This window comes from Rhinopithecus bieti, unplaced genomic scaffold, assembly GCF_001698545.2.
Source record: "Rhinopithecus bieti isolate Rb0 unplaced genomic scaffold, ASM169854v2 scaffold_4654, whole genome shotgun sequence".
NCBI classification, from domain to species: domain Eukaryota; kingdom Metazoa; phylum Chordata; class Mammalia; order Primates; family Cercopithecidae; genus Rhinopithecus; species Rhinopithecus bieti.
This window is the reverse complement of record NW_016804499.1, coordinates 734086-750688: the sequence shown is the minus strand read 5'-3', so window position 1 is coordinate 750688 and position 16603 is coordinate 734086.

Here is a 16603-nt window from a genome sequence, read left to right as displayed (position 1 = left end):
CCTGAACTGGTATCTTCCTTCCCCTTTGTTATGAGATCCTCGAGGACAGGGAGGATGTCTCTTCTGTGTTTACATTCCCAGGGTTTCACACTTAGTGCTTTTTTTGATGTGCTTACCTCTTTGCAGTTTTAGGGAACTTGCTCAGTCATAAAGACTAGACATTGAATTTGCTGTCGAGATGTTCAAAGCTGGGGCTTTTTCTTTCTTTTTCTTTCTTTTGCTGTGATTCCAGAAAATCCTGTCTTCCATCTCTACGTTTGGGAGGCCACTGCGCGGTCTGGCCTGGGAGGTTTCCTGTTGGGTTGTTTCTTCAGCGCACCCAGGCCTGGCGTTCCTTCTCTGTCCCTCACCACGACCTCTCTACTATTGAACTTGTAAGAGGGGAGCTAAGGGCTGTAAACCATTTAGAAAACACATGTTTGCTATTTGCTAGCAACAGAAGATATTTAAAGTGTGATTGATCACACGTGAATTTCATTCCAAACAACAAACCGAGCTGGGAAAACACTCAGTGGTGTAGACCGCCCCCTGCTGGCCTCGTTCCCAACCCCAGAGCGCGCCGGTGCCTTCCCGTCGCGTTGCCACAGGGAGGGGAGGAGTGCTGTGCCCACACCTAGGAAGGCATCCTCGTGGAAACCCCATGGCACAGGGTGTGGTGTCCTTTGGAGCCCCTCCTTGCAGCTGTGAGCTTTGTCAGTAAATAGCCGACTAGCACGTGGGGGAGGCTGTGTTGCTTTAAAAATGGAATGACATTTCTGCTTGGCAGTTTTGCCAAATCTGGGCATCTAGTGAAGCTGTCCTTCGGGAACTCACACTCCAGCTGGAAGCCAAAGCCGGAGGGCTGTGTTCTCTGAGGGAGCTGGAGGTCACCCCGTGCTGGCGAGGGGTCTGGGAGTGGAGCTCAGGAAATCTGCCTTTGACTCCGGCCTCCTTCTCCAAACTGGGGGTTTCCTTGTTGACGGAGTGGCTTGACTAGATGATTTCTAAGGACTCTTCCAGCTGTGTCATGGTGGGCATCACCGTCCTGCCTTCCTGGAGCTTACACTCCAGCTAGCGTGTTTACTTGAGCTCCTGTGCTCTGTGTGGTGAGAATTGACAAATGTAGTAGGTGGTTGAAGTCATCCACACCATGGACGGTTTGGCACTTCTGTGACTGGATCCTGACGTCAGGATTTGCTGGGAAGCACACAGGTGCACCCATCTCCTTCCAGGTCATTGCTCCAGTTCATCTGTGCTGGCTGAGGCCGCCTGGGCACCCAGCACTCCTTGGCAATTCTTGTATGTCTTCATTCAGCTTTTCCTGCATTCAGCATGGAAGCTATTTCCAACTTCTTGGTGCCCGGATCCTTCGATCCTCCTGCCCCTGCTGCTTACTCTCTTAGCAGAAAACTCTGCCTCCCTCCCGCAGAAAAGACCCTGTCTGAATTGCTAGCCTTCCCCTCACTACTGGTTGGCTCTCATCCCTGTTAAATTTACCTTTGCCCCATCCAAAAAGCAAAAATGCTGGATGCTGCATGTGCCACCTGCTTTCCGTATCTCATATCTTTCCTTCCCTTCACAGCCAAATTTCTTGAAAGCAGTGTCTACATCCACTGTCTTCCTTTCTTGCCTCGACTTGTTCCTGAAGCCACTGCAGGCTGGCTGGCTGCCTCATCTCCACTCCACCGAAACGGCATCATTTCAAGGTACCCCCAGTACCTGCATGTTGCTGGAGCCAACGGGCACCTAACACTTCTTGTTTTGGGCGCTAGAGCGTTCCCCATGCTCTCGATCAATGCTCCTGGTTTCCCCCTTCATTTCAGCTGCTTATTACCTGTGGTAAGGGTCCTGCTTGCTTTTTGTCTTCCTTTGCGTTCTTTCGCAGATGTTTTCGGTTTTGCTCCCCTGCTTCCACCATGGGAGCAGAAGGGGCAGGGGCAGGGATGCGGAAGCACAGCAGGAAGGTGCGTTAGACGGGTTGGCCAGAAGGCCTGCGGAAGAGGGCATTTGGCCTTGCTCATTTCAGAATTCCTCCAAAGAGAGCGCAGGGCCAGGGGCCTTCCCTAGATTACAAATGGAAATGAAGCACAAGCTTGAGTACCAGAGCAGCATCAGCTGCTGTGTGGCATGGCAAGGGACCCCGACATCCTCGGGGTGCAGGGTGGATCTGAGCTACTTGCCGGGGACCTTGCCCTAGAAGGCTGCCAAGGTGGGGTTGGAGGGGCCCTGCGGATGAGAGTGGCCAGGTGAGCTGCCTGGACCGGTGGCAGGTGGGATTGCAGTGTCACAGGTGGACCCCAAGAGGCCCACAGCACAGCAGGAGCTGAGGTGGGTTTGCCAGCAGTGGCAGACAGCCAGGCTCTTTGGGAGGGATGCCTGTACTGAAGGGAAAGTCACATTTCTCAGCTGGATTCCATTCCACTCCCACTAAGTGGAACCAGCCAATGTGCACTCAGGACAGGATCCAAGGTGGGGACCCACGGAAGGAGCACAGGCCTCCAGTGCCGTGAAGGCGTGGGCACCCCTCCAGGCCCACGTCCTCTTGGAGAAGAGCAAGAGAGTGGAAGAAACAGGAAACGTTGTTTACCCGCCTCAGAAGTCACCCAAGAGCTCGTGAAATTGGGCAGGGACTGTGGTAACTTAAAGTTTCAAGTTCAGAGTTTATGCATCCTTCCTTACTCCCGGTGGAGTGGGCTCAGGAGAATATCCAAGTGTTTATAAAGGATGAAGAATCCACATTTTCTTTGCACATCTGGCTGGAAAGTGAGAAATTTATAAATTTTTTGAAGAAACTGAAGGGACTGTCACACATCTGTAATAATGATACACATAAAGCCTGGAATAACATGAACAATCTATAAGATGTACCATGAAGCGAGCAAAGAATAAAACTTGTGTGTTTGATTTTAACCATGTAAAATCGAATGCATTTGAGTAAAACCTGGAAAAAAACATGGGGAAAATAAAACCAAGTATCACTGTCGTAGGAGTGTAGGTGGATTTTTAAAAAATCCTTTCGTCTTATTTATTAAGAATAAAATTAAGTTGTTAATAAATTCATTTTTTTGATTGTGGTATACTTTTAATTTCTTTCCTGGTGGTGCAGTCTACCCCACTTTTTTCTTTTTTCCTTTCACTGGAACTAATGTTTCTGTTTGCAAAAGCACACATAGGCCAGGCGCGGTGGCTTACGCCTGTAATCCCAGCACTTTGGGAGGCTGAGGTGGGTGGATCAGCTGAGGTCAGCAGTTCAAGACAAGCCTGGCAAACAGGGCAAAACCCCATCTGTACTAAAAATACAAAAAAATTAGCTGGGCATGGTGGTGTACACCTGTAATCCCAGCTACTTGGGAGACTGAGGCAGGAGAATCACTTGAACCTGGGAGTCGGAGGTTGCAGTGAGCCGAGATCATGCCACTGCACACCAGTCTGGGTGACAGAGCAAGGCTCTTTCAAAAAGTGAAATCAAGATAAATAATAAATAAAATAATTAATAAGAGAAAGAAAACCACACAATAAAATTTTAATAGCTATTCATTCCTTAAATATGAAAATGCTATGTCATTTCCTTTTACTGAAAAAAATTACATAAAATTTAAGTATAAAACGTGCCACAGAATAGTAAATAAAATATGATCCCATTTATGTAAAACAATGGATTGTTTTAAACCCCATGTGCTACCTCTGCTTTCATTCCTCAATATTATCCCATTTCCCTTTGCTTCCCTATACTTCATTCTTTTATAGATTTTTTTTATTAGGAAACATTATCTATTCCTGCATTAAAGAATTACCCAACTCTCAATGACCTTAAACAGCAATATCTGTTACCTTGCACTGATTCAGTGGACCAGGAATTTGGGAGTGGCTTACCTAAAAACTTCTTTTGGAGCTATAGTCAGGACCCTGCCAGCACCACAGTGGCTGAGAGCTTTGTACAGGGGGTGGACACTCTAGCTTTTGCACACCACCAAAGGCACAGCTTCTCCCACGTGTTAAGTTTTTATTACTGAGGTACCTTGCTTTTGCATTCCAAAATCTACCGGTTATCTATCCTGCATTAACAAATCACCCCACGAGTTGGATGCTTAAAGCAATGATTTCAGGATATCCTGCTCACATGACTAGCAGGCTGGAATGGGGCTGGCATCAGCAGGTGCCCTTAGCTTCTTGTTGTGTGGGCCTCTCCACAGGGCGGCTGACATGTCCTTATGGCATGGTCGTTGGTTACCTCACTAATGAGTAATCCCAGAGAACTGAAGCATAGGCCAAAATATCTTTTGTTACCTAGCCTACGAGGTCATACTCCATGATATCTGCAATATCCTATTGGTTACACCCTTAAGCCATGCTCATTGTGGAAGAGAGCACTTGAGGGTGTGAATACCGGGAGGTCGGGGGCATTGGGGTTCTCTTGGAAACTGGCTACCATAGTCTGTCCTCTCACCCCCAATGACGTATGTCCTTCCTGCATGCAAACTCCAGTCATCTCAGTGCCCCCCAAAGTCTCATCCTGTAAAAGCATCACCTTGAAAAATCCAGGATCTCATGATCTGAATCAGGCCTCAGTGTGGTTGAGGCTACTCCGGTCCGGTTTCTCCTGATTTGAGGCTCTATGAATGAAAGAGACAAATTGTTTGGCTGTCATACATCCAACGTATGATGATGTGACAGGCACAAGATAGCTGCTGAGACGTTCCTGTCTAAAAAGAGGGGAAATGGGAGCCGTAAGGAGTCACTGGTCCATCCCAATGCTGAAATCCATCTGGGCACAGTTTGAAGGTTACGTGACTAGGACTCAGTCCTACTCCTGTCTGGGAACACGTCTCCCTGCTTCTTGGCTCTGCCCTGCCGGCCTTATTTCCATGTTTCCATCATTCCTCGTTTGTAGCCTACATTTGAAACTGAGTAGTCTTTCGGTCTTCCTGTCTGCAAATGTTTGAGGGTTCAAAGCCACTTTTCATTTCGTACTCCTCTGTCCCTTTCAGTCCAAGCTGGTGTTTCTGCCAAAGAAATTATTTTCCAGTAGCTAGGAGCCTCCTGAATGGGCTCATTCCATTAGACAGAAGTCACACCCATAAATCTCTTTAAAATGAGTCTTTCTCTCTACCTTTAGGCTGCTACCGAGACTGCTGAATCCAACACCTTTAACATATGCAGAAGTCCTCCTGCTGACTGAACAGTTCTTTGGGATTTTGCAGTTACACACTGGATGCCATCTTTTGATCTTCTTTTCTTGAGAGGGCCCTGGGTATATATGATCTTTGATGCGAAGCCATTTCTTACCTTTAGCATCTTTGCCATCTGGAGATGGAGAGGCTGGGAATGTTCCACAGTTCCTGCTAGTATAAATAGCAGGAAAAAAAAATCAGGGCACCTTTAAAACTCGGTTCATGGAATACATTTTCTGCTTTCCACATTCTGTAGATGACAGTATTGCTATACGTTTTGCCACTACATAACCACCAGTTTCCAGTGAGTCACCTCAGTTTCCTTTAAGTTCTCACAGGCAACCTTCTCAGATGTCACCATGCTTTTGCTGACAGTCCCTTAACGTCCTTTAGGCTTTCATTAACATTCCTTAAAGTCCTGCCAGCTTCCTCCCACTGCCAAATCCACAGCGTCTCCCACATTTTAGGTTTTTGTTACAGTAACATCCCACTTCCACCTTCCAAAATGTATTAGTTATTAACTGCTGCATGACAAATTACCCTAAAACCTAGATGCTTAACACACTAAAAAACATTATGTCACCCATGTTCTGTGGGTCAGGAATTAAGGCATGACTTTTCAGCTGGGTGGTCCTGCCTTAGGCTTTCTTATTAAATGGCAGTTAAAATGTCAGCTGGAACTACAGTCGTTTGAAGACTTATCTGGGATTAGCAAACCCAGTCTCATGATGCCTCACTCACATGTCTGGCTATTGTGGCTGGCTGCTAGAAGCAAGCCTTGTTTCCTTGACACATGGATCTCTCCACAGGGCTGCTTGAGTTCCCTCACAGCATGGCAGCTGGTTTCTTCTAGAGTGAGTGAGAACTTGCTTTTTATGCCCGTGATGTGGACATCACACATTGTCATTTATTTTCTGCAGTGACAGCCTATCCCGCTTACTGTGGGGGGAGGAGAGTACGCAGGACGTGAATGTCAGAAAACAAGACCGCTGAAGTGATCTTGGAGCCTGGTTCCCACATGAAATATATAAACAAGAGAATTTATGGTCATACATAAACGGTTTCACGCAAAACAAAAGCAAAAGACCCCTAAAAACCAAAAGAGCACACACAGATACACACATGCCATGCACATGTGAGCACACAGAGTAAAAGGACAATAAAAATACCAAGTATGAGAAATAGAAGATAAACCAACAGCTTTAAGTTTTAAGCCTTTGTTTCCCGTATCTCATTACTCTCCTGAAATGGGAAGAAATGGAATTTTGTGGCCCTATTTTCTCACAGCTTTCTTCATAGTCTTTTTTTGTGGGACAATATTCAAAATACTTAACAACCAGCATGCCATGGGCACCGGACAATCAGATGGAATGAGGCCATAAACAACCAGCACAGCCACTCTGTGTGTGTTGGTGACCGTCAGGCTTGGTTTTACCGCCTGTGTTTGTATCTCTAAATGATATACGGAGTATTTTCACATTTTGGTTTTTTAACTTAATATTATAGTTTTGAGACTTATCTATGCTGAGGGATGTAGCTACAGTTCATTTTCACTGCTGTGTAGTATTCCACCATGGGACAATAACGTATTGTCTTCATACTTTCTCTTATGGCCATTTCATAGCCAAAAAAAAAAACAAAAAACAAAAAACAAAACAAAACAAAAAACAAACAAAAAAACCCACAAAACAAAAAACAAAAAAACACCCCAAACTGGAAAGCCTTTTTTTCCTGGAACTCTTAAAATAATGTTGCTAAGAAATCACCTGTGCATTTATTCTGGTAGACTTGAGTAAGAATTGCTCTAGATACATACCTAGTGAAGATGTTCCTATGTTACATAAAAGCCATCCTTCAGGACGGCATGTAGGATGTTCTTTCTCTTTGTTTTTTGTCACCTCTGAAGATGGATGGAAAATGTGTAGGCATTGGAACAGGGACCATAGGGACCATATTTTTCCTGAAGGAACAAACACGTTGTTCGAATATGACCTCACATGACTGAGAAAATAATTTATGATGACCGCACAGCTAGTTACAATGACTTGTACCAGGAAGGCAACTCAAATGTTTTCTTTGTGTGCTCATTTTCTCCAGTTTGATTGAGGAGTAGTTATGAATAATAAACAGTACCTGCTTAAAGTATATCATTTGATGAGTTTTAATGTTTATTGTACACCCATGACACCATCACCACAATCAAAATGATGGACGTATTTATCACCACTGAAGATTCTCCACGTGTCTGCAATCTATCTCAGGCAATGGCAAACCTGTTTTCTTTCACAACAGATTACTTCGTATTGTCCAGAACCTTATATAAATGGAATCTTGGAACAGGACTCTATTTTTGTCCGGCTTCTTCCTTTCAGCATAATTATTTTGAGATTCATCATTATTGCACGAATCAATAGCCTGCTCATTTTTTATTGCACAGTAGTATTCCATCATATGGGTATACTACAGTTTGTTCATTCACCTGGTAATGAGTATTTGGTCATCTTCTGGAGTTTGGCAATTACAAATAAAGCTGCCATAAATATTCATGTCCCATATTTATTAATAATAAATAGTATTTGTTTGGACACGTACTTTCATTTTTCTTGGTTAAATACTCAGGAGTGGAATAGCTGGGTTATAGGGTAGGTGTATCTTTAACTACTGAAGAGACTGCCTAAATGTTTTCCAAAGTGGTGGTACCAGTTTCCATTTCCACAAGCAGTATATGAGAGTTGTAGCTACTCTACTTTCTGTCCAACATTTACCAGTCTTTTACATTTTAACCATTCTTGGTGGGCACGTGGTGGTATCTCACTGGGCTTTTAGTTTGCATTTCCTTAATGGCAAATGTTGTCATGCATCTTTCATGTGCTATTGCACTATCCATATATTTTCTTTGGCCAACTGTCTGTTAAAATGTTTTGTCTATTTATAAAATCGAGCTATTTATCATTGAAATGATGAGTTTTTTAAAAGTATGTTCTAGATACAAGTTCTTTATTGGATATATGTTTTAGAAATATTTTCTGCCAGTTGTTGGCTGGTCTTTTCATTTTCTTAACAATGTATGTTGAAGATCAAAAGATTTTAACTGTCATGAAGTCTATAATTCTGTTTCTGTTGTAGTTCAAACTTTTGATACTCTGTTTAGGAAACCCATGCTATTTACAGGTTACTAAGAATTTTCTTCCAGAAGTTCTACAGTTTTTAGTTTTACCTTTAGATCCTTTATCCATTCTAAGTTAATTTTTGTGTATAGTGTGAAGTGTAAGGGTTGAGAATTATTCATTTATTTATTTTTGTTTACGACTTTTCTATCAATCCAGCATTGGTTGGAAAGATTATTCTTTTCTACATTACTTTGCCTCCAATTTTCTATTTCCAGAGTCTTTATTACATTTCATTGATCTATAGATTTACCTTCATGCCAATATGGCATTGTGTTTTCATTGAAAAGACCCATAGGGGTGTGAGGCATCATTGAGGTTCTTACATCTGTGGGTTAATAGTTTTCATGAAATTTAGAAAATTGTTGGCCATTATTTGTTAACGTCTTTTTTACGTTCCCCCACAGAACGCCACTTTTTAAAAATTTTTTTGTATTTTGGAATTAAATGGTGTGTTTACTAGATGGCTTGATGTTGACCTACGGTTCTTTGGTCAATATCAAAGTACAGCAGGTAGAACTCTCATATACTGCTTGTGGAAATGGAAAATGGTACCACCACTTTGGAAAGGTACTTTGTTCTTTTTTTTTTTTTTTGAGACGGAGCCTTGCTCTGTCACCCAGGCTGGAGTGCAGTGGCACGATCTCAGCTCACTGCAAGCTCCGCTTCCTGGGTTCACGCCATTCTCCTGCCTCAGCCTCCCAAGTAGCTGGGACTACAGGTGCCCGCCACCATGCCTGGCTAACTTTTGTATTTTAGTAGAGACAGGGTTTCAGCATGTTAGCCAGGATGGTCTCGATCTCCTGACCTCGTGATCTGCCCGCCTCAGCCTCCCAAAGTGCTGGGATTACAGGCGTGAGCCACCATGCCTGGCCCTAGATTCATATGTTATTGTAAGAGATAATACAGATCATTTGTATGCTTTGCCCAGTTTTCATCAATGGTAACATTTTGTTAAGTGATACTACAGGGACGTCCCTCAGTATCCAAGCAGGATTAGTTCCAGGACCCTCGCAGATATCAAAATCCATGGATGCTCAAGTCCCTGATATAAAATGGCATCGTATTTGCATATAACCTACCCACATCCTCCTGTATACTTTAAATCATCTCTAGATTACTTATAATACAGAATATAATGTAAAGGCTATGTATGGTAGCTGTTATGCTGTATTGGTTTTTGATTGTATTATTTTTTATTGTTTTATTCTTCAAATATTTTCCATCTGTGGTTGTTTGAATCAGTAGATGCAGAACCTCAGGCTACAGGGGTTGACTGTAGTATCACAACCAGGATATTGACATTGATAGAATCTACCAATGTTATCCAGAGATTCCTGGTGTTACTTGCACTCTGTGTGTAGGTGTCTGTATCTGTGTCTATTAGATTGTATGCAATTTGAGCACCTGTGCAGGTTTATGTAGTCACCACCATATGACCATAGTCATAATACTGAACAGTTCTAACACTACAAGTCCCCTTTGTACTGTCCTCTTATAATTGCACCCACCTCTCTCTTACCCCTCTACCACCTCTTTCATCTCTAAGTCCTGACAACCACTGATCTCTTCTCCATTTCTGAAATTTTGTCATTTCAAAATGTTTTGTCAGTAGAATTATATGGTAATGTTTTGGGACTGTTTTTCCCCCACCAGCATAATTCCCTGGAGATTCATCCAAGTTGTTATTTGCTATCCCGTGTATTTTAATCTTAGACATTGTCTTTTTCATCTCTAGAAGTTTGAGTTGTCATTTTTTTATCTCTTATATTTCTAATTTTGTGGATGCTTTACTATTTCAAACATATGGTGCATATTTATAGTAACTATTTTAATCTCCTTTTCTAGTCACTAATCCATCATTTTTATGTCTGTTTCTGTTGGTTGATTTTTATTTTCATCATGGATCATTTTAACCTCTGAATGGTTAGGTTCTTATTAGTTTTTGATCCCGTTACAAACATTGTCATTTTTATGTTGTTGGGTGCTAGACTTGCTGCTCTATATTCTTTTAAATGTTTCTGAGACTTGCTCTGTGATGCAGTCAAATTACTGGGAAACCTGGATGAGACCAGAGACTATTACTCCAAGTGAAGTAACTCAGGAATAGAAAACCAAACATTGTATGTTCTCACTCATAAGTGGGAGCTAAGCTATGAGGATGCAAAGGCATAAGAATGACACAATGGGCTTTGGAGACTCAGGGGGAAAAGGTAGGAAGGGGGCGAGGGTAAAAGAATACAAATTGAGTGCAGTGTGTACTGCTTGGGTGATGGGTGCACCAAAATCTCACAAATCACCACTAAAGAACTTGCTCCTGTAACAGACACCACCTGTTCCCCAATAACCTACAGAAAAAAAAAAAAAAAAAGAAAAAAAGAAATGCAGGAGCCAAGTAATGGAAAATGGAACCCCTTGTAGAGATTTATGAGGTTTATTTTATATAGGAAATGCTAATAGAAGATTTTATATAGGAAATACTAATAGAAGCAAGCAGACTGGCCTCTGTTTCCTCTAAACCATGGAACAGGAGAATAACCACGAGTCAGCATTTTGATTGAGCTCTTTAACAGTGAGCAGGGCTGCTGGCTCTGATCACAGAAAGTGACCAGTGCCAATTAGTAATCTTGTGCCAATTAGCACAAGGTCTGCTTTCACTGCAGTAATGAAAGTTCCCATGTGGCCAGAAACTTTTTGAGGGCTGTCTCTGAGCCTTACATTAATCTTAAAAGGAAGGTTCCTTATGCATTCCGGCACTACCACGTCTGAGTTGTGTGACCTAGAGCAAGTTATTAACTTCGCTGTGCCTCCACTTCATTTGCCAAAATAGAGACAATAACAATACCTAAGTTATAGGGTTGTAAAGAGCATTAAATTAGCTAATATTTGTAATTTACATCACCCATTCTCAATAAACATTAGTTGTTGTGGCTATAAAAAAAAAAATCACCTGGAAACGGTTTGATCCTTTGAGACTGAAATGACCTTACTTTATGGGTTATTTGGCCCCTGGTAAGGTGATAACCTATCTGGGTTAGGTTTATTCCACTCCAGCTAGGGGAAATGCGAACTCTGCCTGGTTCTGTGGGAACCCTAGGATCGTCTGCTTGCTGCTTTCCCGCTTTCCACCCCCAGAGCCTGAAATCAGCATAGCTTTAAAGTAAACCTCCGTGCCAGCAGGCTCTGCATACTCCTACCTGGCTCGTATTGCTCTCTTCTGGAATGTCTTTGACATGTTTGCCAATTTGTATTTCAAAATAAATTTTATAACCAGCTTATAAATTTCATCACCACTGAGGCTGGACTTGGACTAAATCTATGAATTAATTTTGGAAGAATTATTTTTTGATCTTGAGCCTATCTAAGGACAAGATCTATCACTTCGTATATTTAGATCTTCTTTAATGTTTGTCAGTAAAGCTTTTAAATTTTCTCATAAAGAGATTGAATATTTAAAATTACCTTATACGTTTGGTTACTAGATATTCTTCATTATTCTGGGAATTTCCATCAGCTTTCTTTTGTGTTGAATTCCATTTACTGACTCCCACACTCGGCGCCTTTTCTCAGTGCTGTGAAGCAAACCGTCTCCGTGGATCCATGATCGCTTGTGCATGACATGTGAAACATTTGAAACCTTGCATGTGTGAAAAGACCTTCTTCCTTTATGAGGATTGATAGAGAGCTAGACACTTGTAAATCGGGAAGAAATTTTCCTCAGAAATTTGAATTGCAGCATTGTTTTCTAAGTTCTTGTGTTTCTGCTTAGAAGTTGGGTAAATCCTTATTCCTGATCACTTTTCCCCTTGAGACTATTTTCGGAATGTATTTGGCCAAAGCTTCTGAAATTCTGATTACGTGCTTTTTGCATGGGTCATTTTTCATTAGTTCTTTCTGGGGCATTTTCACATTCTCAGTGGAACAAATCCCATTTGGTTGTGGTGTATAATTATCTTTATACATTGTTGGATTCAATTTACCAATTTTTTTTTTTTCTTTTTCCAACTTGGTGACTTTGTTTTAATCATCGGTGTGGGTGTACTCTGTTGGGGTAGTTTGATTGACGGTTCTCCACAGCTGCCTCTGGAGATGCAGCGGACAGGCTCTAGGTCGCTGGGATGCAGCGTGCATAGGGTGGCGCTAATTCCATTGGTGAAGTCCTCCACGGTCTTTTGTTCCCGATTCTGTTTCCTACTCAGCATGTGCTAACAGACAATTATTTTTGCTCTTTTCTCTCTTATGCTTTCTTGAACGGGTGGGACATGTTTCTAAGGATTTTTTGCTCTTACACAGAAGAGTTTTTCCCTTCTCGGCTGTTTTCTGCACCTTGTTACTTTCTGTGGTCTTTTATTCGTAGGATGCCACCTTCTCATCCCTCCCATAAGTGTTTGGTGGTCAGCTGTTTTGTGCTTATGGCTGGCCATTTCAGGCTTGTGGTTGGTTGTACTGCTAATATTTTGTGGGGGACTTTTGCATCTCTTTTTATAATCAAATTTGTCTCTACATTTCCTTTCTCATAATGTCTTTGGCTGGTTATGGTATTAGGTAATGCTGGCCTCATAGAATGAGTTAGGAAATATTCCTTCTGTTTTTATTTTCTGAAAGGATTGTTGAGAATTGGTATAATTTCTTAAATGTTTGAAAGTATTCACCAGTGGGCTTGGAGCTTTTTGTTTTGGAAGGTTATTAATTATTAATTCAGCTTTCTTAGTAGATATAGGCCTATTCAGACTATTAACTATTATAAGCCAATAGTTTAATAATATTAAATTATGAGTATAGCTTAGTAACATTAAGCTTTTAGTGTGAATTTTGCTAGATTATGTCTTTCAAGGAATTGGTCTGCTTCATCTAGGTTATCAGATTTGTGGGCATAGAGTTGTTCATTACGTTCCTTTATTATTATTATAATGTCCACAGGATTAGTAATGATGCCCCTTCTTTCATTTCTGACATTAGAAATTGAGAAATCTCTCTCTCTTTTTTTTTTTTTTTTTGGAGACTGGATTTCATTCTGTCACCCAGACTGTAGTGCAATAGCATGATCATAGCTCACTGTAGCCTCAAACTCCTGAGCTCAAGAGATCTGCCTGCCTCAGACTCCCATGTAACTAGGACTACAGGCACATGCCACCACACCTGGCTAATTTCTATATTTTTTACTTTTTATAGAGATGAGGGGGTCTCGCTATATTGCCCAGGCTGGTCTTGAACTGCTGGCCTCAAGGGATTCTTTTGTCTTGGCCTCCTAAAGTACTGGCATTACAGGTATGAGCCACCATGCTGGGCCTCTTCTCTCTCTTTTCTTTCCTGGCTAGATGGTTATCCATTTGATTGATTTTTTTCAAGGAGCCCAACTTACATTGTTGATTCTTTTCTATTGCCTTACGCTTTTTCATTCCATTGATTCTTGCTCTAATTTTTATTATTCGTTTTCTTTTGCTTACTTTGAACGTAGTTTACACTTAAAAATTTCCTAGGGTGAAAGCTTAGATTATTGATTTTTAGATAGTTCTTATTTTCTCATATATATATTCAGTGCTATACATTTTCCTCTAAGCACTGCTTCAATGCAGCCCACAAATTTTCATAAGTTATATTTTCATTTCCAGTTAGTTGAAAATATTTTAACATTTCTTGAGACTTCTTCTTTGACCCAGAAGTGTTCTTTAGAAGTGTGTTGTTTAATCTCCAAGTATTTTGGGGTTTTTAGCTATCTTTCTATTACGGATTTCTAGTTTAACTCCATTATTGTTTGAGAGCAGACACTGTATGATTTCTATCCTTTAAAGTTTGCTAAGGTGTATTTAGGGCCCAGAATGTGGTCTGTCTTGATGACTCTCCATGATGTGAGCTTGAAAAGAATGTGGACATCGCTGTCGTTGGACGAAGTGTTCTATAAATGTCAAATAGATACAGTTGATTGATTGATTGCACTGTTCAGTTCAGCTGTGTCCTTCCTGATATTCTGCCTGCTGGATCTGTTCATTACTGGTAGAGGTGTGTTGAAATCTCCAACTACAATAGTGTACTTAATGATTTCTCCTTGTTGTCTACCAGCTTTTGTCTCGTGTGTTTTGATGCTTTGCTGTTGGGTGCACACACCTTAGGGATTGTTATGTCTTCCTGGAGAATTGACTTCTTGCAGTGCCCCTCTTTATCCCTTGTGTTAGTCGGTTTTTGCACTGCCATACAGAAATACCCGAGACTGGGTAATTTATAAAGAAAAGAGGTTTAGTTGGCTCACGGTTCTGCAGACTGTTCAGGACGGCTTCTCCTGGGCTTCTGGAGAGACTTCAGAAAAGTTATAATCATGGCGGAAGGCGAAGGGGAATCAAAGCAAGAGAGAGTGGGGAAGGTGCTACATACTTTTAAATGAGCAGACCTCAGGAGAACTTACTATTGTGAGGACAGTACCAACGGGGATGGCGCTTAACCATTCATGAGTAACTACCCCCATCATCCAATCACCTCCCACCTGGCCCCACCTCCCAACACTGAGAATACGGTTCAACATTAGATTTGGGCAGAGACACAGATCCACACCACACCATCCCTGACAACTTTCCTTGCTCTGCAGTTTCAGATTTTGGAGCATTTCGGATTTTGAAGTTTTGGATTTGGGATGCTCAACCTACACCAGGTGTGACTGGTTGCAGAAATGGATAATGTAATTTTAATGACTATTTCTTCCTTATTTTGTTATATGTTTTTTGTGTATATATGTGTGTAGATATATGTGAAACACATCTTTGTTTTCAGACTCAACAGCAAATTTAATGTCTGAATTCAATGTAGTGAATCCAGCTTTCTTTTGATTGGTGTTAGCATAATTAAAAGACTTACTTTTAATCTACCTGTATCTTTGTATTTAAAGTGTGTTTCTTCAACCTACGGAAAAACTGACAGCTTAGCATGTGAATTTCAACGTTATAGTCATGTGAATTGCCTGTAAGATGGGAATAAATGTGATTGAAGCAATGCTGTAAAAAATAAAGTGCATTTTTACAAACAAGATATAGTTGGATTTTTTTCCAGATCTACTCTGATAGTCTTTGTCTTTTAATTGGTATATTTAGACTGTTGACATGTAATGTAATTGAGAGAGTGAAATCTACCGTATTTATTGTTTTCTGTCGTTTGCCCTCGCCCTTCGTTTGTCTTTTCTTTTTTCACTTCTTTGGTTTTAATTGAGCATTTTATTAATTCCCATGATGCCATTTTCTCCCTTTTCTCAGCGTATTGATTCTTTTTTTTTTTTTTTTTTGAGACGGAGTCTCGCTCTGTCGCCCAGGCTGGAGTGCTGTGGCCGGATCTCAGCTCACTGCAAGCTCCGCCTCCCGGGTTCCCGCCATTCTCCTGCCTCAGCCTCCCGAGTAGCTGGGACTACAGGCGCCGCCACCTCGCCCGGCTAGTTTTTTGTATTTTTTTAGTAGAGACGGGGTTTCACCATGTTAGCCAGGATGGTCTCGATCTCCTGACCTCGTGATCCACCCGTCTCGGCCTCCCAAAGTGCTGGGATGACAGGCTTGAGCCACCGCGCCCGGCCTCAGCGTATTAATTCTTTAAATCATTTAAACTTATTGCTCTAGGGTTTGCAATATACAAATAATCCAAGTCCCCTTTCAAAGAACATGGTATCATTTCACAGGTAGTGCAAGGACACTGTAACAGAGTACTCCCAATTCCTTCCTCCCATCCTTGTGACATTGCTATCATTCATTTCACTTAGGGATAAGCGAAACTCACCAAATTCATTGCTGCTATTATTTTGAATGAACAGTTATCTAGAAGATAACAGAAAAATACAGGTATATATTTATTTAGGATTCAAAGGAATGCTTTACATTACTCTTCTATTATTTTTTAAACATTACATGTAAAAATGTGTTTATTCACAACCATTTGTGAATTACCATTTGTTCCTATTCTGTCATAATTTCTTTTTCTTTTAGGTTCAGGGGCACATGTGCAGGTTTGTTACATAGGCGAACTTGTGTCATGGGGGTTTGTTGTACAGATTATTTTGTCACCCAGGTATTAAGCCCGGTACCCAATAGTTATTTTTTCTGATCCTCTCCCTTCTCTCACCCTCCACCCTCAAGTGGGCCCCAGTGTCTGTTGTTACCCCTTTGTATACCTGAGTTCCCATCATATAGCTTTCACTGATAAGCAAGAATATGTGGTATTTGGTTTTCTGTTTCTGTGATAGTTTGCTAAGGATAATGACCTCCAGCTCCATCCATGTTTCCACAAAATACATGGTCTCATTTTTTTTATGGCTGC